This window comes from Myodes glareolus, chromosome 14 (genome assembly GCF_982192425.1).
Source record: "Myodes glareolus chromosome 14, mMyoGla1.1, whole genome shotgun sequence".
In the NCBI taxonomy this organism is placed as follows: domain Eukaryota; kingdom Metazoa; phylum Chordata; class Mammalia; order Rodentia; family Cricetidae; genus Myodes; species Myodes glareolus.
Genome location: NC_142039.1, coordinates 48,792,530 through 48,815,991, shown reverse-complemented (window position 1 = coordinate 48,815,991; position 23,462 = coordinate 48,792,530).

Genomic DNA, 23,462 nt, shown 5'->3' with positions numbered 1-23,462 from the left:
GCAAAATAACAAGTAACAGCCTATTGCCATGTCCCAAATAGAAACTGTGTTGCATTTGTTGTCTCCGCTGCTGAGACCAGGTACCCCACAGAAGTAACTGAGGGAAGGGAAGATTTGTTCCAGCTGAAGGTTTAAAGGAACAGTCCACTATGGCAAGAGATGGAAGTGGGGCTAGTTTTTGGCAGTAGCAGAGGAAGTGGCCACCCACACTGGTGACAGGAAGTGGAGAGTGCAGGTTTGAAACAGGGTAGGGTTAAATCCCTTAGTGGAGACCCACCTTCAAAAACCATGCCTTTCCATCTCAAAAGCTAAAAACCTTCCAACAGACACCACTAGCTAATGACCAAGTGTTCTGATGCTGGCCTCTGGGAGACATTTACTATTCAAACCATGACATTTCATCCCAGAACTCCACAGCTTAACGGTCACCTCAGAATGAAACCAGCATTCAGTCAAACTTCTAAACATTTCCATAGTCTTAAAATCCTTTTGGTAAGTCTGAAGTCTCTTCTGAGAGTCAAGGCGACCTCTTAGCTGTAAGCCTTGATAAAATTAAAATAAATAAATAAATAAGTAAAAAGCAAGTCACATTCCATGGTATGAGGTAAATATTTCCATTCCAAAGGGGAAGACTAAGGCTTTAGCATGGAAGGACTGGAATAAAGCAAGTCAAACCAAATAGGGCTCGTACAGCTCCCGGATTCCTCTAAGTCCTGCAACACAAATGAGCTCTCTTTTGAGCTGGCGCCAGTCAGTATCTTCAGCTTTCTTTAGCAGACAGTCTCCGTTCCTAGGATCTCCAACATGTCACTGGTCACTCAGGTCCCTTGTCAGAAAAATCAAAACAGATACACACTGCCTGGCTCTATCTTTTTCTGGAAACTTGAGAAAAGCCTTGGTGACCTCTAACTCTTGGATTCTGCTGCTTGTAAAACCAGCATCATGAGGACAATGTCAATTCTGCTGCCAGTCTGGAATGTAGCCATGCCTCCTGTTACCTTGAGTACCAGCCTGGAGGAACCCTGGACAACATTTCTCAAGCTAATCATGTTTATTGGGAGGAACTGGGGATGCAGATATCCCAGGGAAGACACGTTCTCTGCCTTCAAATGAATTTGCATTTTTACACCCTTGGGGGCCTTCACTGAGCGAGACCTTCTTTGAAGACAGCTTTCCTATTTTCCCTGTCCAAAGCCTGCACCCTAATGGTGATACTGTCTTTAACAGTTAACTGTCTTACTCTGTCTATGCACTTGCTTTGCCTACCTTGTTGCTCCTTTAAACAAGCTCTGCTCCCAGGTGTGTACTTTTCACTTCTTTCTGCTCTCTCCTCTCCATTCTCACTATCAGTCTGGCTAAACTGATCTAGCAGTAACCAGTCACAGCAACACACCCGTGTTATTCTGTCATGAAATTTCCCTGACGAAATAAGTTTGTTCGTCAATTTTTTTTAACTCATCCTTACTCAAAATTTGAGGCCTTGGGTGGAATATAGCCAGAGTCTTTGCCAGAATATAACAGGAATGTTCTCTATCCCGATCCTTACTAGACTCTTCATTTCCCTCTGAAACCTCACTGTTTACATTTCTGTGGGCATTCTGGTCTTCCAAACTCCCACTAGAACACCACATTAAGTTCTATCAGCATCCTAAGGCTTCTGTAGCCTGCAGGTCCAAACTTTCTTCTTGCAAACCACTTCTAAAGGCCTATGAGCCACATGGCCCCGCTCATCACAACACCCTATTTTTGGTGTCAGTTTTCTGTATTGGTTCCTTTCCTCCTTAGAGAAGTAATTCATGGAAACAAAGTTTGATTTGGGCTCATGGTGTAGAAAGTACAGCTATGGCATCAAGACTCTCTTCACTGTGGGGTGGGGAGGAGTATGCTATGGCAGCCAGTAAACAGAGTGCTAGGGCTGGAAGAAAGATCAAATTATAACCCTAATGGGTCACGCTCAACGAATTACCTCTGAAACCCAGGCCTCCTATCCACAACCTTCCAAAACAGCATGACTAGAGTTGAGGCTAGGTGTTCAAACACGTGAGCATATGGGGACATTTTAACCTTTCTCATCTCTTACTTCTTCTTTCTCTCTCCCTCACTCTTTCACTTTCTTTCTGCTTCTCCCCACACATGCCCCTTAAAAACTATGCTGAGGATGGTTTAGTTTTATGTCACTGTATTGCACAGTCGTAGTGTGCAATACAGTGACATAAAACTAGAGCGAAGCACAGGCAGATGGCGAGCTGAGTGTTACTGCTTGGGTCCAGTAGCTTTATGAGCAGGTTGTCACAAATGGTGATCTCAGCAGGGCCACCTGGGATGGTGTCAGGGTCCTGCTGGGCCCCGGGGCTCTTTCCAGTTGGTGGTAAGAAAGGACCTTGGAGGCCCCCGCCAGCCATCCCAGCTTCCATCCAGAGGGCCATCGGAGGGGTGAGTTTGCTTCGGGCCCACGGTAGGGGCCCGGCGAGGAGGAGCTCGGATTTCCCCCGACCCCATAGACTCCCAGGTCACTCTCCACTGCTGGCTCCACCCTGCTAGCTCCCCCGCCAGCCATCCCAGCTTCCAGCCAGAGGGCCATCGGAGGGGTGAGTTTGCTTCAGGCCCACGGCAGGGGCCTGGCGAGGAGGAACTCGGACTTTCCCAGACCCCATAGATTCCCAGGTCACCCTGCAGTGCTAATTCCACCCTGCTAAGCTCTCCCGCCTGCCATGCCAGCTTCCATCCAGGTACAAATTCCTATATTTCTCCCTTCCCACTGGGGCCATAAAATTTCCCCAGCTCAGCTGCCTTGCACGCTGGGCCTGCTCTGTAGGCACATCCCGGAAAGAGGGAGTGCCTGTACTTCAATAGCCTACCTGAGGAAAGGTAGGCATTCTATCAGTGAATTCCCTGCCCAACAAGGGAACCTGACCCACTACCAGAGGTTCCAATAGAGAGCATTTGAACGAAGAGATGGGCAGACGCCAAGGCAAGACCTCCTCCAACAATCTGAAAAACAACATGAAAACACCAGATCCCAACGACCCTACAACAGAAGGACTTGAACACTCTAACCCAGAAGAAGTGGAAAAAGTGCCATTATGAAAGCAATAGAGTCCCTTAAACAGGATATGAATAACTCCCTTAAAGAATTGGATGAGAAGTATAACAATAAGTTTGAAGAAATGAGTATAGAAATGGATGAGGAATATAACAAAAAGTTTGAAGAAATAAGTAAATCCGTGAATGATACCCTGAGAAACCAAGAAAAAACGATCAAACAAGTAAAGGAAACAGTCCAAGAATTGAAAACTGAAATGGAGGCAATGAAGAAAACACAAAACGAGAACTGGCTGGATATGGAAAACCTAGGTAAACGAACGGAGACTACAGAATCAAGCATAACCAATAGAATACAAGAGATAGAAGAACGAATCTCAGATTCTGAAGATACCATAGAGAAAATAAATGCTCTGGTCAAAGAAAACGGCAAATCCAACAAATTCTCTTCACAAAACATTCAGGGAATCTGGGACACACACACAAAAAAAACCCAAATCTAAGAATAATAGGGATTGAGGAAGGAGAAGAACTGCAGATCAAAGGCCCAGAAAATATATTTAACAAAATTATAGAAGAAAACTTTCCCAATCTAAAGAACGATATTCCTATGAAGGTTCAAGAAGCATACAGAACCCCGAATAGACTGGATCAAAAATAAGTCCCCTCGCCATATAATAATCAAAACACAAAACATTCAGATTAAAGAAAGAATATTAAGAGCTGCAAAGGAAAAAGGTCAAGTGACTTATAAAGGTAAACCTATCAGGCTTACACCAGACTTCTCTATGGAAACCATGAAAGCCAGAAGATCCTGGATAGAGGTACTGCAGAAACTAAGAGACCATGGATGCAAACCCAGACTACTATACCCAGCCAAGCTATCATTCACTATCAACGGAGAAAACAAAATATTCCAGGATAAAAACAATTTAAACAATTCGTAGTGACAAATCCAGCCTTACAGAAAGTAATAGAAGGAAAATCGCAACCCAAGGAATCCAGCATTGCCATCACTGCCTACAATAACCCAGACAACTAGCGACCCTTCACAATCACAACTCAAAGAAGAGAAACACACAAACTCTACTACACACACACACACACACACACACACACACACACACAAATAATAAACGGAATCAACAACCACTGGTCATTAATATCACTTAATATTAATGGACTCAACTCACCTAAAAAGAGGCACAGACTTAGAGACTGGATAAGAAAACAGGATCCATCATTCTGCTGTTTACAAGAAACACACCTCAACCACAAAGACAGACATCTACTCAGAGTAAAGGGGTGGGAAAAGGTTTTCCAAGCAAACGGACCTAAGAAACAAGCTGGTGTGGCCATTCTAATATCTAACAAAATTGACTTCAAACTAAAATCAATCAGAAGAGATGGAGATGGACATTTCATACTCATAACAGGAACAATTAATCAGGAGGAAGTCTCAATCCTAAATATCTCTGCCCCTAATATAAAAGCACCCACTTATGTAAAAGAAAAACTTTTAGAACTCAAGGCAGTCATCAAACCACACACATTAATAGTAGGAGACTTCAACACACCTCTCTCACCAATGGACAGATCAATCAAACAGAAACTCAACAGAGAAATAAGAGAATTGCTAGAGGTAATGAATCAAATAGACTTAACAGATATCTATAGAACATTCCACCCAAAAAGGAAAGAATATACCTTCTTCTCTGCAGCTCATGGAACCTTCTCGAAAATTGACCACATACTCGGTAACAAAGCAAACTTACACAGATACAAAAAAATATTAGTAATCACCTGTGTCTTGTCGGATCACCACGAAATAAAGTTAGAATTCAATAACAATTCGAATACCAGAAAGCCTACAAACATGTGGAAGTTGAACAGTCAACTACTGAATCATCCTTGGGTCAAGGAAGAAATAAAGAAAGAAATTAAAGTCTTCCTTGAATTTAATGAAAATAAAGACACAACATACTCAAACCTATGGGACACAATGAAAGCAGTTCTAAGAGGAAAGTGCATAGCACTAAGTGCCCAATTAAAGAAAACGGAGAAAGCATATATTGGAGACTTAACAGCACACCTAAAAGCTCTGGAAAAAAAAGAAGCAGACTCTCCCAGGAGGAGTAGAAGATTGGAAATAATCAAACTGAGGGCTGAAATCAACAAAATAGAAACACAGAAAACAATTCAAAAAATCAATGAAACCAAAAGTTGGTTCTTGGAGAAAATCAACAAGATTGACAAAACCCTAGCCAAACTAATCAAACGGCAGAGAGAGAACACTCAAATTAATAAGATCAGAAATGAAAAGGGGGACATAACAACAGACACAGAGGAATTTCAGAGAATCATTAGATCTTACTACGAGAGTTTATATGCCACAAAGTTGGAAAATGTACAAGAAATGGATTGGCTTTTAGATAAATACCATTTACCAAAGTTAAATCAAGACCAAGTGAACAATCTAAATAGACCTGTTAGTCGCGAAGAATTAGAGGCTGTTATCAAAAACCTCCCCACCAAAAAAAGCCCAGGACCAGATGGTTTCAATGCAGAATTCTACCAGAACTTCCAGGAAGAGCTAATACCTATACTCCTTAATGTATTTCACAATATAGAAACAGAAGAATCATTGCCAAACTCTTTTTATGAAGCTACAGTTACCCTGATACCAAAACCACACAAAGACACAACCAAGAAAGAGAATTACAGGCCAATCTCACTCATGAACATTGACGCTAAAATACTCAATAAAATACTGGCAAACCGAATCCAAGAATAAATTAGAAAAATTGTCCATTATGATCAAGTGGGCTTCATTCCAGAGATGCAGGGCTGGTTCAACATACGCAAATCTATCAATGTAATCCATCATATAAATAAACTGAAAGAAAAAAACCATATGATCATTTCATTGGATGCTGAAAAAGCATTTGACAAAATTCAACACCCCTTTATGATAAAGGTGTTGGAGAGATTGGGTATACGAGGATCATACCTAAATATAATAAAAGCAATATATAGTAAGCCAACAGCTAACATCAAATTGAACGGAGAGAAACTCAAAGCCATTCCACTAAAATCAGGAACACGACAAGGCTGTCCACTCTCTCCATACCTCTTCAATATAGTGCTCGAAGTTCTAGCAATAGCAATAAGACAACATAAGGGGATCAAGGGGATTCGAATTGGAAAGGATGAAGTTAAACTTTCGTTATTTGCAGACGATATGATAGTGTACATAAGCGACCCCAAAAACTCTACCAAAAAACTTCTACAATTGATAAACACCTTTAGTAATGTGGCAGGATACAAGATCAACTCCAAAAAATCGGTTGCCCTCCTATACACAAAGGATAAAGAAGCAGAGAGGGAAATCAGAGAAACATCACCTTTCATGATAGCCACAAATAGCATAAAATATCTTGGGGTAACTCTAACCAAGGAAGTGAAAGACCTATTTGACAAGAACTTTAAGTCCTTGAAGAAAGAAATTGAGGAGGATACCAGAAAATGGAGAGACCTCCCCTGCTCTTGGATTGGGAGAATCAACATAGTAAAAATGGCAATTCTACCAAAAGCAATCTATAGATTCAACGCAATTCCCATCAAAATTCCATCAAACTTCCTCACAGACCTTGAGAGAACAATAATCAAGTTTATATGGAAAAACAAAAAACCCAGGATAGCTAAAACAATCTTATACAATAAAGGAACTTCTGGAGAGGGAGTGGGGGGAGTGGGAGGGTGGTGGGAGGAGGGGCGGAAATGGAAACTTTTATAATTTAATAAAATTACAAAAAAAAAAAAAGGACCTCGGAGCTTTATTTGTGTTCCAACTGCTGTCTCTATCTGCTACTGACCCAAGAAGACCCAATGTTTGACTCTGAAATCCAGAGCCATTCATTCACCCAGCACTCTGGCCATCAGTGATCTTTGCTGAGGATAAGAGGCGAAGACTATGCCTTTCTTCAGGAGTTGGTTCAGTGGGAGAGACACAGGCGTGCAGAAATAAGCAATGTGTGTGATTGTTGTACCAGAAGGACATGCATGGCCCTGAGCAGGAACTTCCAGGAGCTCAGAAATGAGACTGTCCCTAAGACTATGTTTGATGGTCCATAAATGGAAATATTCATTCTAGGAGAATGCAAACATTTTCTTCAAAAGAACTGTTTCATGCTGGAATAAAGAGATTAATCTATCTGGATCAACAACTCACAAGAAGAAATCCCCACAGACGCCTAGGCCTAGGATGTGTGGCACAAGCCCCTCCTGTGAGCCCTGTTCTGCGCCCCCCCCCCTCTCTCTCCCCCGCCCCCTCCGTCTTTCTCTCCTAGGCTTTGAACTCAGGGCCCCACACATTCTAGGCTGAAAACTGTCTGTATCTGGGCTTCATTGCCTCACACATTCTTTGATTACCTCAGAAAACTGGAAAGAGCTACGCACATATTTTATTCAGGCTTCAGTCTGTAGGGTCCCTTCTCACCTTCAGGCATTCTTGGCTTTGAAGCCAGAGTTAGGGAGGTAAGATGAAGGTGTGGCCAGAGGCTATATTAAAAATGCATGGAGTTTAGGAGGGGGAAAAACCCAAAGCAAAACAAAACTCCCAAAGCCCAACACAAAACAAAGCCCTCACTATTCATCATGTTTTCTGAATGCAACAGGGGAGCATGTGAAATCAATGTGAGCAGAATGCTACTGGAGATGGCTTTAAATAATTCATGTATCTATATTGTTAGAATCCAGCTGCTGCCCAGGCCATGCTACCTGCCCCAGACTTTCACCTCTCATAGTTACTGACAGCCACCCTACAGATAAATCATTGTCTTTGAGCCCCTAGCTATCAGGCTTCCTAGGTGAAGGGAACATGAACTTTAATAATGTCATAGGCTCCGCTACTTCCCAGAGAAGGCAGAGAAGGGCAGGGTTATGGTGAAATCTGGTATGGGGGGTGTGATTGGGAAGGGTTAGTCCAGTGTGTAGAGGGGGTCCAAGAAGAAGGTAAAGGCGTAGGGTGGTAGGGAGAAGTGGTGGTGGGGGAAGGGGAAGGGAGGAAGGTTGGTAGGGAGGAAGTTGACCTCTACTTCCGGTTTGGCGGGGGAGGGAGTACGTGAGGGTGGGTAAGGAGAGGAATGTGGAGAATGTTGCTCAATAGAAGGCGGTTGAGTAATGAGGGAGTGGGGGAGGGGCCTGTGCCTCTGGATGCATGGTCAAGGCAGAACTACCAGGATTCCAATTTCTAAATTTCTAGATGACTGGGAATCTGGCGCCATGACCCTGGTGACCAAAACTGGTGCTGCAAGACTCTGGCTACTGAGGGAGGGGCGAGAATGCTGTGCCCAGAAATCATGGGCACACAAGAGTTCTGTCCATTTATCCCCACAGCCACAAAAATTTTCTAGGTCACAAAGAACAGTAAACTCAAGAGTTCCCTCTGGTGGCCACTGCGTCCCATTGTCAAGGTCGTACTGAGACCAAATCTTAGTGCAGAGAGAAATTAACCGTTAGGAACAGATCCCAATGTATAAAGATTTTGTAGGAGTCAGTCCGGGGGCAATAATGGATCTGGCTTTGAATTGCAAGCGCCCATTTTAAAAGTCTAAGTCCAATTGTGGTGCTCAAGTCTGTCACAGCGCATCCACTGGGACAACCCGTGAGCCAAAACGGGGCTGTGAAAATTGAATGGCAGCCGTCCTTGGCCACACAATCTTCTCCTCAACTAAGCCTGGTTCAGTCACTTGGATTGGACTTTCACGGCACAATTGCAACTTCAGCAGAAAGCCCCAAAATTGACAAAAGTAATCACGAATGGGTCCTCCAAAACCCTACCAACATAGAGCAAAAAAAAAGCGGGGGGACTAACAGAGACAAACCAGTCTAGCCTGGAAGTCGATTTAGCTTGGTGGAGATCAGAGGGGATAAGGGCGTTTCCACCACGTGGCCTTGAGCCCGTGGGGACACCACCCACCCCCGCCGGACCTTCAAAATGTTAGGAATATTTCCTAAAACGAGCTCCCCACTGATGCAATTAATCCCAATCAGACCAAATTAAAAGATATCCAGGTTTAATTGGACACTTGTGCTCTCAGACGGTGGTGGGGGGGGGGGGGTTAGGGATTGTGGGGGTGGGGGATGACCACCAGAGAGGAAGAGGGAAGACTATGTGTTTATTTTCTGGGGTGCAGTTTAAATAGCCTGTGGGAGTGGTTTTGACCTTTCCTGGGGAGGGGTCAAGCTTTGGTGGCATGGGGGGGGCACTGGGATTACAGAGGCCATGGCGGATTATTTTTTACTGGCTTGCTTCTCAAGCCTTGCTCAGTTTGCAATCTTCTACCACCAAGTACTATTTTCCTGGTGGTGGTGGCACTGCCTACAGTGGAATGGAGCCTTGCACATCAGCCATTAATTAAGAAAACGATCTGTAGACTTGCCTACAGGCCAATATGATAGGAATATTTTCTCACTTGAAGTTCCTCTTCCCATATAACGCCAGCTGATATCAGGTTGACAAAAAACAAAAACTAATCAGGATAACTCATCACTTATCAGCTTGCTACACTAATTTAATTTAATTTAATTTAATTACTATTAAACCATAACCTTCCCTTTCTTGCTTGTCCCCAAAACATCATATTAATATCAATATCACAATATAAATTGTATTCCAACTTTTAAGAGTCCCACATTCTTTAAAAATCCAAATACTTTAAAAGTTTACTCTCGGGCTGGAGAGATGGCTCAGTGGTTAAGAGCATTGCCTGCTCTTCCAAAGGTCCTGAGTTCAATTCCCGGCAACCACATGGTGGATCACAACCATCTGTAATGAGGTCTGGTGCCCTCTTCTGGCCTTTAGGCATACACACAGACAGAATATTGTATAATAAATAAATAAATAAATAAATATTTTTTAAAAAAAGTTTACTCTCTTTATGATTCCAAATCTAATTGTAGGCTCTTATAAAATCAGAATAAGTTTCACACTTTCTATTACAATAGGAAAGAATCAGGGCACAGTTAGAATCAAAGTAAAAACCCAAGTCATCTCAGAAGTATAAATAACTCCATGTCTAATACCTGGACTCATGAATTTCTGGGCTCAAACGGTCTTGGGCAGCTCCACTTCTCCAGCTACGTTATCCACAGTCCTGTAGGTCAGCCCAAGGACTCAGACTGATTCTCCTCTACAGCTGTTACCATTGTTGGTGGTCTGCCCATGGTCATATTGCCTCCGATATGCTGGGGTCTCCAGTACAACTAATGCTGCACCTTCATCAATGGTTTCTTCTAGTCTTTCTTCTGGGATTCCAGTCCTGCTACACAGTACCAAGCCTTAGCTGCCCTCCATGACCCTTTCATGCCTTCAAAACCAGTACCACATGGGTAATTCTTCACATTAGCAAGTTCCACTGCCAGCATGAGATGCAGTCTCACCTTCCTCTGGACCACAGACATCTTTGTCCTCACCCTGAGAAGATGCTCTTAGAAGATTTCACCTCAATGATTCTGATTTCTTCTTAATTATAGCTAATTTCTCAGATCCGGCATCAATTGTCCCAATAAATATTAGGTTCCTCTTTGTGGTTCTGGTCTCTTGTTGATCACAGCTGATTCTTTGGCTCCAGCTGAACAGGCACAGAATCTTATTTCAAATACACCATACAAATTGCCCTAATACAGTCTTTAAGGGAATCTCAAACCCCACTTTGAAACTTCATAAACCAGACCTTCATCACCTGCACTTTTCTCAGTATTATTACTGAGCCTCTATCTTGGGCTTAAAAGTCATCTTATAATAAAAACAAATGAAGTTAACTCCTGTTTATTTTTTAAACCTCTGTTTCTCAAAGATTGGGCTATACCCCCACTTGTAACCTTAACTACAAATGGTTCTGTACTGCATATTCCAAGAATGACAATCATGTCTTTGTTTCAAAAAGTTGTTTATAGACCATCTTACAATCAATGATGACTTTGCAACCATGTCTTTGTTTCAGGAAGAACTAACTTGTTCGGTTTCTCTAATCCTGCCTATTTTGCCCATCAAATCCATTTTTAAACCCTCTACCCCTGAGCTATAAAGCTTTGTCTTCCTCACATCCAATGGTGATCTCTTGAACTTGCCTTAAAGGGAGACAGCCTGTGTACACAATTTTAAAAGCTCGAATTAATTAATTGCTTGTTTTAATTAATTTGGCCATGATGACTTGGGTTGGTGGTCTTTCTCTTCCTATCTTTGGGAGTTAAAGTTATCTCCCAAGTTCCCAGCTCATTCAGCTTTAAGAACTCAAAGACTCTTCCAGTCCAAAGTTACAAACACTTCCTTAATCTTTTTCCAAAGAGCATGGTCATGTCTGCCCTAGCTGTACTCTACAAATCTGGGACCAAGTTCTGTCTTCCTTGGGTTTTTACTGCTATGATAGACTACCATGAGTACAAGCAACCTAGGGAGGAAATGGTTAACCTCAGTTTACAGTTTATGATCAAACAGAGAGAAGACAGGGCAGGAACCTGGAGGCAGAAACTGAAGCAGAGACCAAGGAAGAAAGCTGCTTACAGGCTTGCTCAAGGCTTGTTCAGTCTGCTTTTGTATGCTCAGGGGTAGTAACACCCCACTATGTCAGCCCCTCCTACATCAATCATTAGTCAAGAAAATGTTTCCACAGACTTGCTTACAGGGCAATCCATCAGGGGCATTTTCTCCAATTGAGGTTCTAGCTTGTGTCAAGTTGATAAAAACAGTAACAACAAAAGTCAAACCAGGACACTTCTTATCAGCACCCCTAAATGGTATAGTAGCAACAGCCCTGTGTTTAGCATTTACACTGTGCCAAGTCTCACAAGTCATCTGAAGATGATCTGAAGTCCACGAGTGCACGTGTGTGGGTTCTGTGTAAGCACTGCATTATTCCATAAAGAATGTGAGCTGTTTCGCGGTCTTGGCATCCTGGGACACCCTGGATGCAAGCCCTTGCACATCCTAAGGGCCCACCTTGTATTTTAGGAAACACAACCATGATGTCTACTGGGAAAAGCAGAGAGTGTCTAGCCCTGAGGGGCTCTCTCTGGCTGAGAGCAAAACGTGTCAAAGACAAAGAAATCCTGGGGTTTGGTGGCCTGCTTTTATGGGGAGAGCTCCTTTCCACAGAGAGAATGTGGGCGCTTCCTGAACTGAATCCCCAAATTACAATGGTCTCTGGGCAGATGAAAAGCTTCAGAGACTTTTCTGGAAGTGAAAACTCAAAGTCCTAGCCTTTTTTCTGTGTGATTGTTGGCTTAAACAATAGTGCTGTACCCGGAGAGCAGCTGGGGGCTTGTAGTCATAAATAGAGGTAGGGGCTGTAGACAAATGGTTTCCCACCTCGGGACCTAGGTCTACCATTCAGGAATCACGTGGGCCTGCTTGAGCCGCAGGGCTTGGCGGGGTGAAAAAGCTTCTAGAAATCTTCTGGGAAGGGAAACACTCAGGTTTCACTAGAGGAGGGTGTGTGGAGGGGGCAGGGGAGGAACAGAGAGAAGAATGGTCCTTTTCAGAGCAGACACATGCAGACTGGCCCTGAGTCAGCTTGCTTCCAAAAAGCCTTGAGTGGCCCAATAACGTTTAAAACTGTGCGCACACACACTCAGCGCCACACTTTAACATCACACAGAGCAGACAGCCAATGCACTGACACTTTCATTCTCCACATGGGAGTGCCTACCCTCTCTGGAAGCTTGTCACATGTATGCCCTCCCTCCCTCCCTCTCTCCCTCCCTCCCTCTCTCCCTCCCTCCTTCTTTCCATCTTTTTCATTGCTGATCAGACCCAGGTTTTCAGGCAAACCAGGCGCGTGCTGACCACTGTGCTATACTGTGATTCTGCAGTTTCTCAGCCTTCCTTCCGAGAAGGTTGGATTTCAGAGGCCACGGACAGGCTTGCTGCCATCCCCACGGTTCACTCTCCCCACTTTGAGCTTATCCAGGAGCGCATTCCACATGACACCCCAGAGAAGAAAGGTCAGCAGATATCTGCCTCCCATGGGGCTGCCCCTAGGAGACCCAGCTGGCCTTGCATCAGCGGGAAAGCTCCATAAATCTACGGTTCCAACCTCAGCCCTGGAGGACTCCATTCACCTCATAAAATCCGCTGCCTAATTAATGGCGGTGCTGATCCAGGCAGGCTGGCAGGAAGGGAGGGGCCTGCTGGGTCACTCTGTCTATCAGCAGAGAAGACGGTAGGTCTGGGAGCCAGAGGCTCACTCTGAGGGATCTGCAGGCAGCGCAGGCTTGAGTCTCCATCCCATTTTGTAGGAGATAGGAGCCTGGCAGGCCAGACCTGGCACGGCCTCCTTAAATACTCCCCCAGGGAACCGACAGGGATTGGATGGACAGGACAGGACAAACCCTTCATATCAGCGCCACTTTTTTTTTTGAGACAAGGTAGCCCAGGCTGCCCCAGAACTCACTATGTAGCCCAGGCTTCCTGCAGACAGCAATACTCCTGTCTAAGCCTCCCCCAAGATGTGATCCAGTCCTCTCATTGTGCCAACAGGGACCCAAGGCTGTGAGAGGCTGCAGGGCTCGCAGAGACTGGAAAGCAAGCATTTCCACACCGTGGAACTTTCTCGTGCTTATCACACAGGCCCGAAGGTCAGGGCAATTGTGGAGTTTAAGGAGTTCTCTGACTCCTCTGAAGTATGCTACTTCCGGAGTTTGGGCACACTTGCTCTGCCTTGGCAATGGTGAGTGCTGAACAAGAGATAACCGGCAAAGCCCGTGCAGCCTACTGCCTACCGAGGGCAGGGTCCCCAACTGTTAGGCTCTGAGATCACAGTCCTGGCAGGACCAGCAGGTACTGTGCAGGCCAAGAGGCCCATGTGGGAACTTCTGGGGGAAGGGGTCCAAAAAAAGTCCTGGGACAGGAGGTGTAGAAAACACCCAGGGTAGCGTGTAATAGAGAGGGGCAGTGGGCATGGCTATTCACCTGGCTTTTGCCAATGTGTTTGTCTAAAACCGGGACAGGTAAGACTTAGCCATTTTTTATTCTTTCATGTTAAAATTATATAATGTATAACATAAAACTTTTCATCTTCAGTATTTCCAGAAAGGGGGCGTTAGAGACTTCACGCTGTGGCCTCTCCATCACTACCACCCCTCTCCAAGGCAATTTCTGTCAGAACTGAAATGGTTCCCAATGCCCTCTGATCAGTCCCCGGTGCTCACCATTCTGCTTTCTGTCTGAGCTGGGTGGCATCTGGGCAATGGTCTCAAGGTCTGTATTCCATTCCTACTTTGAAGTCCTAACACCAAAGGTGATGGTTGGGGCTGTACTGGCCGGTTTTTGTGTGTCAACTTGACACAAGTTAGAGTTGTCAGAGGAAGGAGCCTCAGCTGAGGAAATGCCTTCAATGAGATCCAGCAGTGAGACATTCTCTCAATTAGTGATCAATGGGAGAGGACTGAGCCCATGGCGGGTGGTGCCATTCCTGGGCTGGTGGTCCTGGGTTCTATAAGAAAGTGGGCTGAGCAAGCCAGTAAGAAGCACCCTCTCCACAGCCTCTGTATCAGCTCCTGCCCCCAGGATCCTGCCCTGTTTGAGTTCCTGTGCTGACTTCCTTCAGTGATGAACAGCAATGCTGAAGTGTAAGGCTGATAAACCCTTCCCTCCTCAACTTGCTTTCTGGTCATGGTGTTTTACCACAGCCATAGAAACCCTGACTAAGACAAGGGCCATTTGGGGAGGTTATTAGAGGTTGTCGGGGTTTGAAGGAGAATGTTTCCCCTAGGCTCAGGTGTTTGAACACTTGTCCCCAGTTGGTGGCACTGTTTGTTGAATGAAGGATGTCCCTGAAGTCTTGGAGAGTTCAAAGATTTGCCATTTCCAGTTTGCTCTCTCTGCTTTGGGATCGCGGTTGAGATGTGAGCTCTCATCTTCCTGTTCCTGAGACCATGCCTGCTGCCTGCCGCTTCCATTCCCTGCTCTCATGGACTCTTAGCCCTCTGGAGGAAGCACAAACCTAAACGAACTCTTCGATAAGCTGCTCTGGTCAGGGTGTTTCATCACAGCAATAGAAAAGGGACTAATGCAGAAATGGAACTCTGATGAGCATCCTTATAAAAGAGGCCTGTTGTCCCTTCTGCTAAGTGAGGTTACAGTGAAGAGATGGTCATTTTTGGACCAGGAAGAGGACCCTCGCCTCTGTCTGTGGCTTAGCTTTGGACTTTCAGCCTCTAGAAGACACGGGCTGTGTCCTTGGGAGACAAGCTTTTATCCTGTATAAACCACCTGACTTGTGGGATTGTATTAACACAGCTCTGACCACAGGACACCAGCTGACGGCATAACCAGCCTGACAAAGAGGGTCCTTTTGTACCTGGCTCACTCACTCTCATACTTGAGGTTCCTTTTTGTTGTACCATGGCTACCTTGATTTTCAGTCACCTGTCTTGTAGGCTTTTCCCCCACCCCACCCCTCACCACGGTTACAGACCATCTGGTGGCTAGCTGGCTGCTGGCAAGAGATGGCTGAATGATGTTGGTCCTGACGCAGCTGCAATGACCTTTGGCAGACTATAGCACAGCGCCAGGTTTCTGGGGTTCTACCCTTCCTTCTTCACATTGGAGATGGCTCATAACCAATCATGGGGTTTTTCTCTCGCTCTCTCTGTCCACACAGGAAGAAACTGGGCTCAGGACATGTGAAAGGAGCGGCTTATTATAGGGTCATCACAGACTCTTCCGAGGTTTAGAATGACAGTGTGGCATTATACATATTTCCTGTTTTTTTTTTTTTTTGTAAGCCAACGTTAGGTACTTTATTTCATTTTATTTTTTTACATTTATTTATTTAGTGTGTTAAAGGAACTGATAGATATTAGCAAAGCAAGTGTTCTACTGCTTCAATGAATCCCCAGCCCTTTATATTTATTGTTTTAAAGAAATGACCTTGCTAAGTTGATCAGGCTGGCTTTGAACTCACCCTGTTGCTGAGGCAGGCCTTGAATCCATGTTTCTCCTCTCCCTGCCCACTGAGCAGCAGGGATTGCAGGCAGGCCTGCAGCCTCAGACCTGGTTACTTTTTCTCCACTAAGTGGATTTGGTCACAGTAAAGGAAAGCTGACACAGGGTTTATGTGACTCATGTTCCAGGGCATCACTGGCAACCTTAGGGAAGCTGAGGTCTTCCTAGAAGTCACTAAGACAGGGTGCTGTGTGGTGGGCACCCGATGTGCCCTTCAAGGGTGACATAAACCAAGCTCATCCATCTTCCATGTGAGTTCTGTACAGTTCTTCAGAATTTCTGGGAAACAACCCCCTAGGTCTATCTTTAAGATCTCTCTCTCTCTCTCTTTCTCTCTCTCTCTCTCTCTCTCTCTCTCTCTCTCTCTCTCTCTCTCTCTCTCATTTTTTTTTGTTTGCTTGTTTTATTTTGAGACAGGGTCTCACTATGTACCGCTGGCTGCCCTGAAACTCTCTCTGTAGACCAGGATGGTCTCGTACTCACAGAGACCCACCTGTTTCTGCCTCTCAAGTGCTAGGATAAAAGCACACACCAGTATACCTGACTTTTTTTAAAATTTTTATTTTTATTAGATGTATTTACTTTATGTGTGTGAATAAGTAGGTGCACCAGATATTGGATCCCCTGAAACCAGAGCTGCAGATGGTTGTGAGTCACCATGTGAGTTACGGGAATTGAACCCAGATCCTCTGCAAGAGTAACTCTAAACCACTGAGCCATCTCTCCAGCCCCTGAGATATCTCCCGTGGGGTCCAAATGGAATTTTGGAGTGCTGTTTTCCACAGTCACAAAATGGGCAAATTTAAAAAGGATTCTTTCACTAAGTTAGGAGAACAAAGTCTTCAATTTCAAGTCCTAGACCTGGAAAATGTCTCCTGTGTTCAGGTTAGCGCCATCTATCAGAAGTGAGCCAGGAATCAGCTGGCACAAAAAACCACACAGTGACCCTGGCCATCTGTACTAGACAGACACTTGATTCTTTGTGAGCACTGTGGTTGAGGTAGCTTTGGTTCTCAGATGCTCCTGGGACAGTTGGGCACAGCCCAGTTAGAGTGGCCTTGCTAGATGTTTGCGCCTTCACCAGAGGACAGGTTTCCAGGTCTAGGTTGCCATATAATTTAATGTCCAAACTGAGACACCTTTCAAAATGATACGAGCTTATCAGTGAATCTGGAGCAGCAGGAAAGAATGATACAGCCTTGGGCAAACTTGAATAGATGGGCTCTGCCTCAACACTCATGAGCTCCTACAAAAGCCCAAGGGAGCCTCAACCAGTGCACTGGCTTAAATACGTGAGTGAATTCAAGGATTCCTCCAACATGCATCTTTCCTCCCACGTGTGCCTGTCTGCTTTCATATGTTTGTTTTGACCTGGGTTGCAATTCTATTGATTAATCAAAAGAATACACAAAGTCGTCATTTTTTTCCATACAAGTTGCAAGGAAGCAAATGCTCCCAGCATTCTTGGAAGTCGTGGGTCATAGATGATAGAGATGCTCTCAGCCTGGGGCTTTGAAATGCTGCCAGGGACCAAACCACCCGCCAAGCTTTAAGTTTGCTTTCCTCCTGGGTTCTTGCAGAGGGACCAACCTCGAGGAATGACATGGGAAATGAAACACAAGGCATCCAAAGCTGTTCTAATAGGCCTGCCTTACACAGGGGCAGTGGCTTTTTGACTTTGGGTTTGCAATTCCTTGGGATTTTAGCAGTGCATTTTCTGTTGTCTTAAAACCAAGACACAAAAATGATTCCCCGAACTAGACGTGCTGAAAGGGGTGTCGTGCTTTAGCAGTTCCTGTGCTAACCCTTTCGCCCCCGCCCGCCCCCTCCCCCCCCCCCCCCCCCCCCCCCCCGCCTGCTCTTTATCTGTCTGGTGGAGGAGTCCGGATGCAGGGATACTCAGAACTGGGGTTTTTTGATCCTTCTGTTAGAGAAGTCAAACTTCATTAGCTCATCCCTGCCTGGCTACTCTTGTCCCTAGTCTTTTCCCTAAGTCCCACCCCACTGAAATCCTACTGCTCAAGGTATTCTCTTTTTTAAAAAGATGATGGTGATGATGATGATTATTATTATTATTTGTTTTTCAAGACAGGGTTTCTTCTGTGTACCCCTGGCTATCCTGGAACTTACTTTGTAGACCAGAGTGGCCTCAAACTCACAGAGATCCCCTTGCCTCTGCCTTCCCAGCACTGGGATTAAAAGTGTGTGCTTTTAATATATTATTACCTTTAAAAAGTGTGTGTGTGTGTGTGTGTGTGTGTGTGTGTGTGTGTGTGTGTGTATCTGCGTGTGAGTGCCTAATGAGTGCAGGTGCTCATGAGGCCAGAAGAGGGCATCAATCCCCTGCAGCTGGACTGTCATTAGCCACTTAACATGGGGTCTAGAAGCTGAACCTGGGTTCTTTGCAAAAGTAACACCGCCTCTACCGCCTCTTCACTGGGCCTGCTCTTGGTGTTCTTGAGCACACCAAGAGCAGGCCTTCATCTTGAACTCTGTTTCCTCATTGTCCAAGTGCATGTCGCTTGCTAGTGTCCATCTGAAATCCTGTTGGATGTGCTGGCACTTTGCAGAGCAGAGGCCTCAGCTAGAGAGTAGCCCGTCACTCTACTTTGAGAGTATCCTCTTGCAATGTTAACTTTCTGGTAACACAGGCTCTCTTGTGTGCGTGCTGGAGACTGTCAGCTTGCAGTTAGAGCTCAATAAATCCTGTGGCCTTAAGTTGTTCCCTAGGGGATTGCCACCCACCTCATAAAACTATTACTTAATTAAGTTCGACACAGTACAATTGGCAGCCTTTGCTTCTGGCCAGAGCTCCAGAGCCGAGTGTGACCATGTGCTCTGGATGGTGGGGCCGCTTATACAGAGGCAGAGGGGAGTTCCCGGCCAGGCTGAAGACCTCTTCTCTGGGGTCACTGAAAAACTGCACGGTCATTTGAGGGACTCTCCTCTGCAGTCGAAACGCAGGGCTCAGAGGCCTGGAAAGAGCTTGTTTTTGACCAGTTGTGGTTTAGGCGTATGGCAGAATTAAAATTAAATAACAAAAAAGTCGGTTTTCATAAGGAAAATGACAGTTCAGTAGCCGGTTAGAAACACTATATAAAACAGATCGAATGCCCCTTATCCCACATGGTGCAGACCGGAATGGTTTTGATTTGGGATTTTTTTCATAGATTTTGGAAAATTTGCATGTACATAGTGCACTATGTTGGCAGCAAGAACCAAGTTTAAACACAAAATTCATTTATGTTTTATATATATACCTTGTAGACATAGCCTGCAGGTGAGTTAATACAACATACAATATTTGAAATAGTTTTATGCATGAAGCAAAGTTTTATGATGTGGAATTTTCCACTTGGGCTGTCATTTCAGCCCTCAAAAAGCTTGGGATTGTGGAGCATTTCAAAGTTTGAGTTTGGAAACGAAAAGTACTCATCCAACCGGTATGTTCTTTGCTTCCATGGAGCTCTGAGCAAAGCAAACTCTGCCATTCAGCCCCCGGTCTGTTCAGTTGCCAGTCACAGCTTCTGACTTCTCTAGACTTGACAACAATGAGGACCAGTAGCCTCAGACACCAGCTTTTAACCCTCAACCAGCAGAAGGGGCTCTGCGCTTGATAAAAATCAAATTTGTTACAACTACAGACTACATGATGATTGGAAGGGATGGGAGCTGAGTGAGGGGATTGATAAAGGCAAATTATAGCACTCCATGACCACCTCAAACCATGGAGTAGGTTTTCTGATAATTAATCCTCACGTCTGTTTAAAAGACTACAGGCTTGGCGGTGGTGGCGCACACATTTAATCCCAGCATTTGGGAGGCAGAAGCAGGCGGAACACAATGAGTCTGAGACCAGCTTGGTCTACAAAGTGAGTTACAGGACAGCCAGGACTGTTATACATAGAAACCCTATCTCAAAAAACTTTAAAAGAAAAAAAAAAAGCTGCCTGGTTGAATGCAAGAAAGGGAGATGCTTCTGCCTGCACTCTATAGATGGCTCTTCACATCCATGAGGATAATTCAGGACCCTCTAAATAACCACTCTTCTCACTGGAAGACAAAGAGTGTACAGTAGGAAGGACAGGTGCTTTGGAGGCAGATATGCCAGACTGTAGTACCGTGCCTGCTAAACCTGCTGGCTGTATGATGTTAAAATAATTTCCTCTGTAATCCTCAATTCCTCAGTTCCAAAAGGGTCTGCTATTCCTTGCCTTGGCAGTGCTTAGATTACTAACTAGCACATAGAACCTTTTCTCCATTTTCTTGATGCCTGTGATACAAATGTATTTGCCAATTTTATAAAATTTTTATCTTATTTTAATTTTTAGACATATTTGGTTTCTCTTTAACTTTGTTTTGTGTCCATAGGCATTTTACCTACATGTAAATCTGTGTACCACTTGCATGCCTGATGCCTCCCCAGACCAGAAGGCATTAGATCCTCAGGATCTGGAGTTACATATGGTTGTCAACCACCGTGTGGGTGCTGGGAAAGAAACCCACATCCTCTGGAGGAACAGTTTTTAAGTGTGTTTGTGTGTGTGTGTGTGTGTGTGTGTGTGTGTGTGTGTGTGTGTTGTGCATTTGAATACAGTGCCCTCAGAGACCAGAAGGTGGTGGTATACCCCCAGAGCTTTAATTACAGATGATTGTGAGCCACTCAATGTGGGGGAGGGGTACTGAAATAGGGTCCTTAGATGGATCAATGACTATTTTTAAAAGCACAGTGGGTATTTCCTTTCTCCTCATCTCCTTGGTGGAGGCAGAGAGTTTCTTCCAGCCATTTTCTTTGTTTCACCTGGAGAGCTGAAGTATATGCAAAGGAGAGGAAGCATTGTCTGTAGGTAGTGGCTCTGCTAGGCTAGTATGCTGGCGAGACATGTGAATTCCCTTAGTGCTATGAATGGCAGCCAGGATGTGCTGTGGCAATTTATTGCATCCTGGAGCAGGTGTCTGAACGAAAAGCTCAAGGTCTTCCGTAGAATCCTGGTCCTGTTGCCTCCAGTCCCCGGAAGCTGGAGGTAGTAGCTATTAGCTCCACAGTCAGTGACCACCTGGCTGTCAGCTCCACAGTCAGTGACCACCTGGCTGTCAGCTTCACAGTCAGTGCACACCTGGATGTCAGCTCCACAGTCAGTGACCACCTGGATGTCAGCTCCACAGTCAGTGACCACCTGGCTGTTAGCTCTACAGTCAGTGTACACCTGAATGTCAGCTCCACAATCAGTGTACACCTGGCTGTCAGCTCCACAGTCAGTGTACACCTTGTTGTTAGCTCTACAGTCAGTGTACACCTGGATGTCAGCTCCACAGTCAGTGACCACCTGGATGCCAGCTCCACAGTCAGTGTACACCTGGATGTCAGCTCCGCAATCAGTGTACACCTGGATGTCAGCTCCGCAGTGAGTGACCACCTGGCTGTTAGCTCTGTAGTCAGTGACTGCGGAATTTTAGGTGGGAGGGTACCCTGCAGAAAGGTAGAAGCTGGTCCAGGTGTCTCTTTCTAGAACTCTACCCAGAGTCAGTATGGATGGCACAAAACATCTTGGGTGAGCCAGGACTCCTAGCAAGACAGAGTGAGCCATCAACAAGACCAGTTCTCAGCACAACAACCATTTAATTGGTGAAAATTATTTTTTTAAAAAAAAATGCAGCCCAGAAACCATATTTCTTTAAGTTTCTGTCTCACTGTGACCCTCAAGCCTTGAACTTGAAATCCTCCTGTCTTCCGGAATGACCACAACTGTCCTCCACAACCCTCAAAGATTCTAGTGAAGAAAGAATAGGGTGGAGAGCATTAGAGGCAGAGCGGGGTAGGAGAGAGGGTAAAGACTGAATAATAGATACCAAATTATACTTGGATTGGAGGGAAGAGATCTCGCTTCTGAGGCATGCCAGGGAGAGGACAGACAAGGCACACCAGTTTGCTACACATTTATAGGGAATAGGCAGTGGGGACACGAAGGTCGTCCATGGAGAGACACGGGAAGTGTCATGGATGTGCTGAGGGCCTGGATCCTGTGCTCACACTCTGCCCTCCACCCACAACTAAAATGACTACAAGTTGCGTTGACAATGCTTCACCAGTGTTTCCAAGGCCACAAAGCGAAGAGTGGCCAGTTATTCAAGGAAATCTATGGCGACCTGGGAAGAAGAGTAAGACTTTGGCATCGCAACTGTGGCAGGCTCTAACCATCTCTCTAGCTCTGAGCGCGTAGAACCAAGAAGTTGGGAGGTAGTCTTGCCTCAAACCCTGATCTAGAGACTGGGTCTCTCTTCCCCATGAAGCCGCTCATGAGGCTGTCATCTAACAGGCCGCAGGACAAGAATACCGAGGCCCAATCATCCTGTTCTCATTTGTCGGTAGGACCAAGCTTCCAACAGGAAGGACAAGCGAGGACATCAGACGGCACCATCCCTCTCTGCACCTGCGGGGCATCAGTCCAGGGTGTGGGGTCAGATACAGAGGACCCAGGAACGTTCAAGGGGTGTATGCACAGCCTCTGACCAAATGCTAAACAAAGCTACTCTGACCCAGAGTAAGCCAAGGGCAACTCAGGAAAGCCAGGTGCAGAAAGTCACTCTTGGTTGTCTGGGGACGTGACAGCCAGGATACACCTTTTCATGAAGGACAATCCTGGTGGAAGACAGGGCGTGACGACAAACTCACACACCGTGAAGGTAGGATCTAGGCTACACTCAGGGGCACTCTGTTAAACAGAGAAAATGGAATTGGCGGACAGCGTAAGCTGTTTGGGACTGGCAGCAGGCCTACAATCCTAGCTACTCAATGGACAACTTATTGGACAGTTTAATGAGATCAATAAAAACTAAAAAATAAGGCAGGGCATAGAACTTAGTGTCTGTGAGGGTCTAGGTTCAATTCTCAGTGCTGAGAAGGAAAGAAGGGGGAGGGAACAGAAAGATCAAGCTTGTCTTGGCTTGGGTTACTCAACACTTTGGGCTTCCTTTGGCCAGTTTTTATTCTGCTATGCATATTCTGCTATCCACAATTCATTTGAGATTCATTTATTCCACTAGCAAAGGAGCCAGAGTTGCTGAGCGCTGTCTGGACACCACTTACTGTTCTAGTCTCTAGGGATGCTTCATTGAACAAGATAAAACAGGATCTCCACTCTTGGTCCTCACATTCTGGTTAAGAGAACCAGCTATTAAACAAGAGCCATAAGTGAAAATGATGTTCACTCTATGCTGATGCATGGTAGCAAGTAAAGTAAAGGTGATGAGATGGGAGTCATGAGTGTGGCTTTGAGTACAGCTCTGAGACGTGGGGAATGAGCAAGGTAATATGTCAGGGCGAGGCTCAAAGGCCATGGGAGCAGCACGGGCAATGCTCCGAAGAGGGACCGTGCCTGGAAAGTCTGAGAAGAGGCAGGAAGAGAGAGAA